This window comes from Hyla sarda, chromosome 1 (genome assembly GCF_029499605.1).
Source record: "Hyla sarda isolate aHylSar1 chromosome 1, aHylSar1.hap1, whole genome shotgun sequence".
Taxonomy (NCBI): domain Eukaryota; kingdom Metazoa; phylum Chordata; class Amphibia; order Anura; family Hylidae; genus Hyla; species Hyla sarda.
In genome coordinates this window covers 400,816,458-400,829,982 of record NC_079189.1, presented here as the reverse complement: position 1 = coordinate 400,829,982, position 13,525 = coordinate 400,816,458, and the positions used below count along the sequence as shown (strand labels likewise).

Genomic DNA, 13,525 nt, shown 5'->3' with positions numbered 1-13,525 from the left:
TCCCGTCCTCTCCGGACTTCAAGGGGCCGGGCAGGACAGGAGGAAGTAACCGCCCCCCCTGCGATTGGTCGGTTAGTTAACCGACGGATCGCAGGGGATCGGAGGAGGTGGCAGGCTTGCCACCTCGCTCCTAGGCTCCAGCATGGTCCTGGCTGTCTGTGACAACCGTGATCATGCAAAATTACCGGGCGGTCGGGTCCCAGAGTCGGGTCCCATTTCCCTTGCGATTTGCGGCGATCGCCGACATGGTGGGCCTACATGGCCCCCCTCGGCGTTTGCCCTGGATGCCTGCTGAAGGATTTCAGCAGGCATCTGGTTCCGATCTCTGCCCGGCGAGCGGCAGAGACCGGAAAACGCCATGACGTTGTGGAACGTCATTGGTCCTTAAGGCCCAGGGTGCCATGACGTTCCACAACGTCATTGGTCCTTAAGAGGTTAAGTTAACTCCTATCCACAGTATAGGGGATAACAAGCACATAGTTGGGGATCTGACTGAGGGAACCTCTGCCGATCCTGAGGATGTAGACACAGTTGTCCCTGGAGTGAACGGTGCAGACCACACCTGTCCAGCCACTGCTCCAATCATTATCTATACTGTCGCATAACGTTTCTACGTGTTGTTCGCACCATTCAGTCTAGAGGCAATTATGTCCCCATCCTCAGAATCCGTGGTGGTTTCAGCAGTCAGACACCCACCAATCTGCTTGTTATCCCCTATACTGTGGATAGAGAATAACTTTATTAGATGGGAATATTGCTTTACGCTGCTGCTTTAGCCTATAAAGCAGTAGTCTTCAAACTATGGACTTTCAGAGGTTGCAAAACTATAACTCCCAGCATGCCCTGACAGCTAACAGCTGTCCAGGCATGCTGGGAGTAGTAGTTGTAGTTTTGCAACTCCCAGCATGCCTAAATTTCCTGTCGCCTCACAATGGCACAGGAGCCATACATCACCATATATTACCATCGTGCTGTTACTGACCAAATCCTGTATACTGAGACCAATTATACTAACAATACCAGTATACAGGAAAGAAAAATCCCCCTATACAGTGAACAAATAGTTAGATATCAGCTCTACACAGGCTCTGCAGACCATAAGGGATTACAAACAGTTATATCAGGTAATGTCTTCTCTGATTGGAGTTGTTTACTTTCCTTTTTTTTTTTCATGGGCCCAGATACAAGGATTTCTTCCAGGCACCTTCATCTCCACAGAACCTGCCAAACATTTTAGTTTCTGCACTTTTCCAGCACCTATAGCTTTCTAAACAGTAATAATATCCCCATTGGTGTCCCACACAGTAAAGTGGGTAGATAAACGAGTTGGGGAAGAGTAGATAGCTCCCCCACATTAAATCGTTAGGTCACTTAAGTAGGTAGACAGGCCCCTTAACATGGTTTTCCCCATTAGGCTAAGTCTTCACTTGGTTTTTCATCCTGCGTTTTTAGGGATTAAAAAAACGCCTGAAAAATTGCCAGTGCAATGTACGTCATCATGCGTTTTTTCTGGCTTTTTTTTACTTTTTTCATTTGTGTGGAAATTGCACCTTGGCGTTGTTTTTTGGTACCCAAAATTTGTTGGGTACCAAAAAATAAATAAAAAAATAAAAAAGGATGCAGCAGTGATGGAACATTTTTTATTAAACGCAATGTATATATTTTATAACCCAATTTTTATTATTTTTTAATAAAGTGTGTGTGTTTCACTTTTTTTTTTCTCAATTTTTAACATTTTAATGTAGTACTACTACTCCCAGCATGGAACAGACTGTTCCATGATGGGAGTGGTAGTACCTGTACTTTAGACATATCGCCCCGGGTCTCAGTCCTGACACCCGATGCGATCGTCCATAATATAGCAGAGATGCGAGCGGGTCTACACATCGCTCGCCTCTCCGCACTATACTCCAGCCAGTGAGGTCAATAGAAATTCATATCACTCATTCATATTTTCCGCCCAGAGCTGTGATTGGCCGGATGGTTGCAGCCAATCACAGCTGTGAGAAAAAGATGAATGAATGAGTGGCCGGCCTGGAGTATAGTGCAGAGCAGGGATGCGAGCGCTGTATACAGTTGCTCCATCTCTGCTATAGACAGGAAGATCACATTGGATGTCAGTAGTGATACCCGCTGTGATCTGTTCTTATCTGCAAGTATTACTACTCCCAACATGGAGCACACTCTGCTCCATGCTGGGAGCAGTAGTACCTGCATTAATAGACAGATCACAGCGAGTATAACTTCTGACACCCACTGCGATCTGTCTATTAATGCAGGTACTATAGCTCCCAGCATGAGGCAGAGTGTGCTCCATGTTAGGAGTAGTAGTAGCTGCAGTTATGGAAAGATCACGCAGGATGTCACTCCTCCTGACAACCGCTGCGATCCTCCTGTTTAATGTATGGATGCAGCGGCCGCTCTTGTGGCCGCCCTTGATATTGGGGGCGGCCACAAGAGTGATTGGCAGGACTAGGAGCCAATGGCTCTTCCCTCTGTCAGAGCATTTAACTATAGCGTGTCTTAAAAAGGTGCTTTTAGTAAAATGAGGCCAGGACAATTTTCTTTATTGCACCCGGCCCTGCGGATGGCACTATTCATTGGGCAAATGCCCGATGGTAGTTGGGCCCTCATGGGGGGGGGGATTTGAGTTGGGGGCACATGGAGGGGCACAGTTCAATGTAGAGTGGGCTAGCCCCCCCCCTTGGAAACACCCCTGCTTATGTGGTGGACCAGAGCGGAACACCTTTACTACCTGCTCTGCCGGATGGTTGTTACCCCTCAAGATGCCTGTCTCTGACCCCAATCTGAACTTCTATGCATTGTGAGGTAAGAAGGTCTTTAACCCCTTAAGGACTCAGTCAACTAAGCTTTTAGTTATCATTCTGATTCCGAGATAGTTTTTTCGTGACATATTCTACTTTAACATAGTGGTAAAATTTTGTGGTAACTTGCATCCTTTCTTGGTGAAAAATCCCAAAATTTGATGAAAAATTTGAAAATTTTGCATTTTTCTAACTTTGAAAGGAAAATGGATATTCTAAATATTTTTTTTTATTTTATTCACATATACAATATGTCTACCTTATGTTTGCATCATAAAATTGACGTGTTTTTACTTTTGGAAGACACCAGAGGGCTTCAAAGTTCAGCAGCAATTTTCCAATTTTTCACAAAATTTGCAAACTCACTATTTTTCAGGGACCAGTTCGGGTTTGAAGTGGATTTGAAGGGTCTTCATATTAGAAATACCCCACAAAAGACCCCATTATAAAAACAGCACCCCCAAAGTATTCAAAATGACATTCAGTCAGTGTTTTAACCCTTTAGGTGTTTCACAGGAATAGCAGCAAAGTGAAGGAGAAAATTCACAATCTTCATTTTTTACACTCGCATTTTCTTGTAGACCCAATTTTTGAATTTTTACAAGGGGTAAAAGGAGAAAATGTATTCTTGTATTTGTAGCCCAATTTCTCTCGAGTAAGCACATACCTCATATGTCTATGTAAAGTGTTCGGCGGGCGCAGTAGAGGGCTCAGAAACAAAAGAGCGACAAGGGGATTTTGGAGAGTACGTTTTTCAGAAATGGTTTTTGGGGGGCATGTTTCATTTAGGAAGCCCCTATGGTGCCAGAACAGCAAAAAAAAAAAAAAAAAAACACATGCCATACCATTTTGAAAACTAAACCCCTTGAGGAATGTAACAAGGAATTAAGTGAGCCTTAATACCCCACAGGTGTTTAATGACTTTTGCATATGTAAAAAAAAAAAAAAAAAGTCACTAAAATGTGTGTTTCCCCCCAAATTTCACATTTTTGCAAGGGTTAATAGCAGAAAATACCCCCCAAAATTTGTAACCCCATCTCTTCTGAGTATGGAGGTACCCCATAAGTTGACCTGAAGTGCACTACGGGCGAACTACAATGCTCAGAAGAGAAGGAGTCATATTTGGCTTTTTGAGAGCAAATTTTGCTCGGGGGCATGTCGCATTTAGGAAGCCCCTATGGTGCCAGGACAGCAAAAAAAAAAGCACATGGCATACCATTTTGGAAACTAGACCCCTTGAGGAACGTAACAAGGGGTACAGTGAGCATTTACCCCCACTGGTGTCTGTCAGATCTTTGGAACAGTGGGCTGTACAAAATTTTTTATTTGCACAGCCCATTGTTCCAAAGATCTGTCAGACACCAGTGGGGTGCAAATTCTCACTGCACCCCTCATTATATTCCGTGAGGGGTGTAGTTTTTGAAATGGGGTCACGTGGGGTTTTGTTTTTTTTGCGTTTGTCAAAACCGCTGTAACAATCAGCCACCCCTGTGCAAATCACCTCAAATGTACATGGTGTAAAAGTTTTTTTTTTTTTTGCACTAACATGCTGGTGTAGACCCCAACTTCACCTTTTCATAAAGGGTGAAAGGAGAAAAAGCCCCCCAAAATTTGTTAGGCAATTTCTCCCGAGTACGGCGATACCCCATATGTGGCCCTAAACTGTTGCCTTGAAATACGACAGGGCTCCGAAGTGAGAGCGCCATGCGCATTTGAGGCCTGAATTAGGGATTTGCATAGGGGTGGACATAGGGGTATTCTACGCCAGTGATTCCCAAACAGGGTGCCTCCAGCTGTTGCAAAACTCAGTCAACGGCTGCCCGGCAATACTGGGAGTTGTTGTTTTGCAACAGCTGGAGGCTCCATTTTGGAAACAGTGGCGTACCAGATGTTTTTCATTTTTATTGGGGAGGGGAGGGGGGCTGTGTAGGGGTATGTGTATATGTAGTGTTTTTTACTTATTTTATTTTGTGTTAGTGTAGTGTTTTTAGGGTACAGTCACACGGGCGGGATGTTACAGAACTACAACTCCCAGCATGCCTGGACAGTAAGGGCATGCTGAGGATGTGTAGTTTTGCAACATCTGGAAGGGCACAGTGGTCTCCAAACTGTGGTCCTCCAGATGTTGCAAAACTGCAACTCCCAGCATGCCCAGAAGCTAAGGGCTGTCTGGGCATGCTGGGAGTTGTAGTTTACAGGGTCCCATTACAGCAATGCATGTCGCTTTACGGCGACGTGCATTGCTGTAAAGCATTGCTGTAAAGGGCCCGACCGCGGCTGAAGATCCACTCACCTGTCGCCGCCGCCGCTGCCGTCTTCATCGCCGGGATCCGGGTCTTCAGGGACGAGGTAAGTACCGGGGCCGGTCCCCAGCACTCCCCTGTCCCCCGCCGCATCCTCCGGTCTTCCTCCCGTCCTCTCCGGACTTCAAGGGGCCGGGCAGGGCGGGAGGAAGTAACCGCCCCCCCCCCCCCTGCGATTGATCGGTTAACTAACCGACGGATCGCAGGGAATAGGAGGAGGTTGCAAGCTTTCCACCTCGCTCCTATACTTTAGCATGGTCCTGGCTGTCTGTGACAGCCGGGATCAAGCGAAATTACCGGGCGGTCGGGTCCCAGAGACCCGATCAGCCCGGTATCGCTGCAGATCGCAAGGGCGATTTCCCTTGCGATTTGCGGCGACCTACATGGCCCCCCTCGGCGTTTGCCCTGGATGCCTGATGAAGCATTTCAGCAGGCATCCGCTTCCGATCTCTGCCCGGGGCGCGGCAGAGACCGGAGAAACACCAGGACATACTAGTACGTCCTGGGTCCTTAAGGGGTTAAAGGGGTACTTCGGTGAAAACCTTTTTTCTTTTAAATCAACTGGTGGCAGAAAGTTAAACATATTTGTAAATTACTTCTATTAAAAAATCTTAATCCTTCCAGTACTTAATAGCTGCTGAATGCTACAGAGGAAATTCCTTTCTTTTTGGAACACTGATGACACCACGAGCACAGTGCTCTCTACTGACATCTCTGTCCATTTTAGCAACCGTGCATAGCAGATGTATGCTAAGGGCAGCATGGTGGCTCAGTGGTTAGTACTGCTGTCTTGCAGTGCTGGGGACATGGGTTCAAGTCCCACTAAGGACGACAATAAATAAAGTGTTATTATAATAACGTCAGCAGAGAGAACTGTGCTTGTGATGTCATCAGAGAGCATTCCAAAAAGCAAAGAATTTCATTTGTAGTATTCAGCAGCTAATAAGTACAGATATGATTAAGATTTTTGAATAGAACTAATTTACAAATATGTTTAACTTTCTGCCACCAGTTGATTTAAAAGAAAAAAGGTTTTCACCGGAGTACCCCTTTAACTGTGTCACCAATTATTGTAACTGTGCCTTTAATTTCTCTGAAAGAGTTTGTTGTCTTTCAGTAAAGGAACAGTGAGTAGCCACAGCAACAGTCTTAGCCAATCAGGGCCAGTCAGCCCTTCCTCCACCCTGGTCTCACAGAAAGGGAGGAGCTCTCAGTAAGACAGTCTGGCCCTGGCCAGTAGTGAGAAAGGATCTCCTCTTGCTGTGCTCCCATACCTTATGGGAGCAGGTCTCAATCCCAGCTTACCAGTCTCCTGTCCAGAACTTGCTACACTTCCTTCACACAGATCCTGCCATCCAGGGAAAAGTCTCAGTCATCTCAGTCAAGGCTTTGGGGGCACTAGCAGTGTCTGACGGACCACATAGTGAAAATTAAATGAATATCCTATTCTTTCCATTGTGTCCTTCCTGACTGTATGCAATACCAATGGAACTCTGTTCGTAAGCATGCTCGGGTCTGTCATCGTCTGTCGTCCATTGTCAACAGTCACTTGTCAGAGCAGAGTCAAGCCAGTAAACTGTGACTGTGGCAATTCACTACAATCCATGCAGCAGTGTTATCTTATCAGCAGAACTTGATCTGTACATTTCTATTGTCATCCTGCAACATTATTCAGTGGACTTTACAAGTGGTTATCTAAAGTTTGAGGAGTTATATTCCGGCACTTGGATGACAACTTCCTTTGTAGTTGTGGTAAATGATCTGCAAGACTACTACCACCAACATCTTCACACCACACTACTGGCATCATGAACATTCCACCAGCCAGCCAAGTATCCATGTTACTATTGTTCACATTACATGCCACCCTTAGCTTACCACACTTACATTGTAGGAACAGGTTCTTTTTTCTGTAAACAGAAAGTAAGAGCTCCTAATCTTTCTCATATTTAGAGTTTGTATATAACACAGCAGGGGAGTGTGGTGGCCCAGTACAGGAGTTGCACCTCTGTACCCTTGCTGCCCTGTCAGGCAGCCTCCATACAGTGACCCCTGTACTCTATGTATATTCCTAAGTGCCTGTGTTATATAGTGTATTGCGTATAAAATGTGTTATGCTTTTAAGACCTGTTGTCATGTGATTGTGTGGTGGCCCAATACAGGATGGTTTTTCCCTGTACTTCTCCTGCCCTGTCAGGGAGAGTCTCTCCATGTCCCCAGGGCCCCCTTTATGTGTTATCCCCTATGTACATAAGTTGTATTATAAAGAAAATATGAAAGCAGGGGTGGCACTGTGAGGGATTGTAGGTCCCTGGATCCAGGCGGGTGCTCAGTCCTATGTTGAACTTGACCAAAAAGTCCCAAATAGTACAGTATCCAAAATGAACAGGGCGGCACTCCAGCGATCCGTTATAAAGTGATTTTTATTGACCCAAAATGTGTAGCGATGTTTCAACCCACTCAATGAGGACTTTTTCAAGCATACAATAAGGTGCAAATGAACAGTATATATAGGGTATAGCACGCCCACAAAGGGGTGGGTACATAGTGACATAATCAGTATAAACAGTAAAATAAAAAATAGTACATCGTGCAATCAAAGACTATATAAGTGCAAAAATCATCCACATTACCATAAACATATAGTGCACTATAATCTCCATAAAAAGATCATACATAATATACTTGGCGTGTCATATGACACATCACCTGACTCTGCCATTCCCTGAACATACCGTATGTGCTTGCGACTGCGCATACATCACATAGATAGGTGCGCACTTCGCTGTCTCTGTTACTGCGCAAGTTTCGGATACAAAAAGGCATAGGAACACTGCGCATGCGCAGGTATACAATACACCATTTTGACTATGGGCAAACAAGTGGGCAAATATACCACTGTAATTATATATACATATTTTAGATGTTATACATGTGGTGTCCCGGTACCGCATCCTATCCGGTACCTGTGTATGTAGGTCCCCATAGCCAGAGTTCCTAGGACGTCGAGTGATTTTTGTCTAGTTTGCCCCTTGTCACCTCTCATCTAGATAGTCATTAAACTAATAGTTTATTCAGGATTTATGTAAATATAATAGTACTAATGTATTCAACTAGTAAATTACCTGTACGGAGCATAGCAGGGCCTGCGGGTCACGTGATCAGGTTTTTGATTAAAGGGGTACTCCGGTGAAAACCTTTTTTCTTTTAAATCAACTGGTGGCAGAAAGTTAAACATATTTGTAAATTACTTCTATTAAAAAATCTTAATCCTTCAAGTACTTAATAGCTGCTCAATGCACAGAGGAAATTCCTTTCTTTTTGGAACACTGATGACATCACGAGCACAGTGCTCTCTACTGACATCTCTGTCCATTTTAGCAACCGTGCATAGCAGATGTATGCTAAGGGCAGCATGGTGGCTCAGTGGTTAGCACTGCTGTCTTGCAGCGCTGGGGACTTGGGTTCAAATCCCACTAAGGACAACAATAAATAAAGTGTTATTATTATAATAATGTCAGCAGAGAGAACTGTGCTTGTGCTGACATCCAGAGAGTATTCCGAAAATAATTTACTCTGTAGTATTCAGCAGCTAATAAGTACAGGAAGGATTAAGATTTTTTAATAGAAGTAATTTACAAATATGTTTAACTTTCTGCCACCAGTTGATTTAAAAGAAAAAAGGTTTTCACCGGAGTACCCCTTTAAGGACCTTTGGAGGTCCCTGTGACGTATTGTGCCCACCATGCTTTGTGACGGTGAGTGACAGATATTCGAACCAATCAAAACAACCCCGCCCCTGCCCATATAAGGGAGCGGCGGCCATGATTTCTCTCTCTTGTTCCTGGGCTGTCAAACGAGCAGGATCTGCGCAGCTATCTTCCGCAGTGATTTATGCTTGAGCCTTGCGGCAACGGCTGATCTATTCAGAATCGTGAGTGTATCAATCCCTAAGCACTCTGCAGGATCACCGGACCTTATCTATCCCCTAAATCCGCACGGATCTTCGCAAACTACCCTAAATTCAGAGACTTGTATTACGTTTCAAGGTCCGCAACAACTGTCAGTCACTGAACTATATAGAGACTGTTTGCATGAGACTGTTATTGTGCACTGGATGTACCGCAAGCATTTAAGTAAAGTTTATCCAAGTTCAAGTACCTTGTGGACCTTCAGTCATTTTATGCATGCACCTATCGTTACTGGGAAGGGCGGCAATAGGCCGGAGAATTACCTCAGCATACTAGCCCTCAGCCTGGTGTCACGAACTATAGGGTTAACCTTAACCCCTCATCTACCTAAACACCCCAGTTACCATACACCCCCCCAAGGGCTAGCACATACATTCATTTATTTAAATGATATAAAAATGGGATAGGCTCATGGTATCTATATGTATTAAAACTATTAAACAGGTCATATAGTAGCATGTCCAGCACACTATTATAAAATGTACTGTTTCTTTAATAGCTGTTACCATGTAATTGTTACCCAGGAGGCACCCAGGTGACCCCCCAAGTGACATATGGGCTCCTAGCACAGCCCTCCTATAAAACCAAGGGAGGGGCTGCAATCTCTCTCTTAGCTCATTGCTATTCCTGCTTAGGTCCAGTGCAGTCGTCTCAGAGTGTGTCCAGAGCATTGGAGACCTCAAGTCTGCAGCCATAAGTCAGCTCAAGTAAGCTCAAAGTCATCATTATGTCAATTGTCAAGTCAGTCAAGTCAAGTCTTCTATATAATCACTGTGGCCTGCACTAAAGTGTCTCTACATACTGCAAGTCCCGGCAAGCCTGCGAGGTCTGTGTCACTGGTCTGTCTACTCTCAGTAAAGCTACCATTGTCCATAACTTGGCATTGGTGTCTTCATTGCCCCCATGTCTAGCCTGGGACCAGTGGTATTACCTTCAAGTGGTGAAGGCTAAACCACGTCCCTGGAGTCATGACAAGAAGGGGTTAATAACATCTGCCCCATGGGTTATAACAGCTACCTTGCATTGCACCCAACTGACACCACAATTGCAACCCAGTGAGGTACCAGTGACCATGTGACCTAAGGGTGACCTATGGGACCCCTCCTTTTTCCCCCATATAATACCTGGGTGGAGCTAGTTCACTGTCTTGGAGCTCTGAAATCTTCCTGCTTAGCTGAGTTGCAGTAAGGTCAAGTCCTGTCAGAGTGTGTCTGGAGTCCAGAAGAGGCCAAAGTCTACCATGCAGCCCCAGATCCACAAGGCCTGGTAAGCTGCAAATGGGGTATAGTCAGTCTCAGTCAAGTCAATCTGTCTCAAGTCAGCATGGCCTGCATCAAATTGTCCAAGTCCACTATAAGTCCCAGCAAGCCCTGTGGTCTCTGAAGTCGCTGATCACCTCTGTGGGCCTAGCCAAGCTGTTTTAAAGATGTGCCAGAGAAGCGCGCGAAAATATCCAGGGCTGGTCAACGTCCCGCCCTTGGGTGTGGAAACCATGTTGCTATATCAATGCCGAAGTGGAACTGTAAAGATCCGTCCCTTGTTGCTGGGGGAGCGGAAGTCAGCGCTGCACCGCTGACGCACTTCCGTCTGGCGGCCATTTTCCTGAAGCCCTACATAAAAGAAGCAGCGCCAACGGATCCTCTCAGTAGCTGGAAGTCTGCAAGTGGAGCAACATGGCGGAACAGGCAAGCATGAGGTCAGAGTGTCCCAAGATGGCGCCGGAGGCCCAGAAAGTTGCTATGGAGCAAATGTTTCAAGCAGATAGTCTACAACTGATCTCCATCGGGGCCGAAGAGGCCTGCTACCAAGTTCTGCTGCCCGAGAACGATGGAGACTGGCCAGCAACCCCGGCGGAGGGATTGCCGGCATCTTCCCGAGGATCATCGCTGGTGAGGCTGTCCTCTCACCACCGGACCTGGTGAGGAGTCAAAAGTGAGTAACCCGTGAGTCCACTTTCTCTACCCCTCCTTCTACCCCTAGCCCAGAGCAAACCGCCCCAGGTCCAGAAGTCTGTAGTACTCCCCTGGTCACCACCGTTGCCCCGGTGGCTATTTGGCGATGAGCCAGGACTGATCCAGTACATGAGAGAGCACCTTCTTTCCCTGCCAGGGAAGCCCCATCCCCCAGTTCAGACGGCCCAGTCCGAGAGGGCTATAAGAGAAGCCCAGGTGGCCAAAATTGTAGAGGGCATGAGGACACAAAGAATGAAGGAATATGGGCAAAAGCTGCTACCATATGAAGTGCGATAAGTGTAGCAGCAAGACACTAAAGAATTAGAGGCCCTGTATATTAGAATGTTGGACCATCCCTGAGAGGGAGAGCCACCCCTGGAACGGCACAAGAGCCACAGTTGTAAACTTTGACAAAGTGCGGGGGTTTGGCAACCTCATGGACTGTCGTCATGGTGGGACCATCTTGATCAATCGTCGTGCCGTCCAAAGAGACTATCTCCCCACACCCCTGCATTCTCTAGAGAGCGGGGAGATTAGGGAATACACTCCTGTACAAAGTATGAGAGGAGAGTAGGCGGCAGTGGGGACCCGTCCGAAAAATCCAACAAAGGTTCCTTGTTCCTACTTCCCGTCGCACTGGGACGCGGATCCCTTTGTTTTGCTTCCCCCTAAAGTCAGAGGCACCGTCCAAGAGGAAGAGGTCTACTTGCCCGAGGTGCCTGTCATGGCACCAAAGTTCCTGCACAAGTCATCTACAGATGTGCCCAAGCCTACTTCTGTGGTCAAGGAGGTTTGGCCTAATCAGCAGGCACCAACTAAAGTGCCTCGGCCTCCTCCTGCAGAGAAGGAGATTTGGCCGGCCCAACAGGCACCAACTACTGTTCCTCCAGTGGCGCAGTCTGCTGCAGTGCAAATGATGGTTACCATCAGCCCCACCATTACCGAGTCTACCTTATCCCGGGTAAATTGGAATACCCAAGTGAGCCCATTGGAGGGGGCACAGTCCTGTGGACCCCGTTATATGTCCCAGCCTCGGAAGCAGTCCAACAGGCGAGGCTGCGATGGCAAATACCCGGGCTGAAGAGTCTACAAGTGATAACTTTGCTAATAAGTCACTAACTTTGTTTTATGAAGTACTATTGTTGTTTTCAGGTTCCTGCAACGTTTAAGAAAAGTGCCTGGTGGACTCACCAAGAACTCCTGTAACCATTTGCATAAGTGTACCTGCCCAGCTTCTAGCCGTGATCCTTTTACTGAGAACTCTAAACATACCAGAACTGTGGAGCTGTACTCCAAAAATATATATTCAGAATAATATATATATATATATATATATATATATATATATATATATAATACATTTTTGCACAAGTAATGCAAATATTGTCGTTGTTGTATTGTTTCAGGCACATTGTAATAAATGTATATAACGTGTTTGTACAAAAACACGTTTAATGTCTTTTATACCCCTGGCAATTTGTAAAGGAGGTATCCTGACTATCAATGTCACTCCGGCTAGAAGAAGCGCACACCAGCGTGAAACAACATGCCCCGGTGTGCCCCTGCCCGTGCTAGCTATGCCGACACTCCTATGAATAAAGCCTGTGGATGGTGAGTGCGATTTCTCTTGGACTCTTCCTTTGTTCCTTTATGTTGCTATTTGAAGTTGCACCGCCGACACCCACACCTGTGCCTTACCTGCATCGACACCATTCCCTGCTCCTAGACACTGCCTTAGTCCTGCAAGTGCCGGATCTTTGCAGCTCCAGTTCGGTATCCTGACTATGTCAGGTGAAGCGTATTCACTACCTCACTGCCAGGGACAGTTACCAGCCAAGTACAGAGAATAGTAATAGTACCTTTGTATAAAGTTATCAGTGTAATATACATTGATATCTAGTCAGTCTAGCATAGAAAATGCTAATGTGTACATAGTGCTTTGTGTATAAACTAGTCAAATGCCATGTCTAGTTAGGACTGTAGCTAACCAGTGTATATCATCCAGTCGATAATAGTCAGTAATGTCAAATGTCTATTTTCCTGTCCACCATGTTCAGGGTACTCTTCTGGCCAGAGAGTTCTCCTGGGAGCTTGATAAACAAGTATAATAACAGACCTACCATGTATAAAGGTAATAATGTTATGTTGTCTAAAAATTTATATCCTTGTGTATAGTGTTTTGAGGAGAAGTAGCTATTGCCAAATGGCCCCAACAGCTTAGGCATTCGGGTAGAAAGCCTCCGGCAGCCTGATCCGAATTAAATGGGTGTTTATGTATGCAGTTACAAGACTCAAAAACTTCACATTCCATAACCATTTCAGTTATCAACACCCTTGCTAACAAAGGCGCATGTAAGGACATTTTCACCAATGCCACATGGACTCGTCCCCAGTTATTTGTTATTTATTCACCAGCCCTGAGAAGGACATTTGGTATCAATACCCCAGGAACTGTTTGTTATCACCAAGCTCCA

General features: G+C 45.7%; 1 long non-coding RNA gene across 1 annotated transcript in view; it reads left to right on the top strand.

Annotated features, from left to right (window-relative positions):
* The window catches only part of LOC130277242 (uncharacterized), a 50,375-nt gene extending 37,723 nt beyond the window's left edge, over nucleotides 1–12,652 (top strand). Inside the window, exon 3 of the long non-coding RNA XR_008845411.1 lies at nucleotides 12,537–12,652. This is a non-coding gene — a long non-coding RNA (uncharacterized LOC130277242). The remainder of the gene's footprint in view (nucleotides 1–12,536) is intronic.
* The last annotated feature ends 873 nt before the right edge of the window (nucleotides 12,653–13,525 follow it).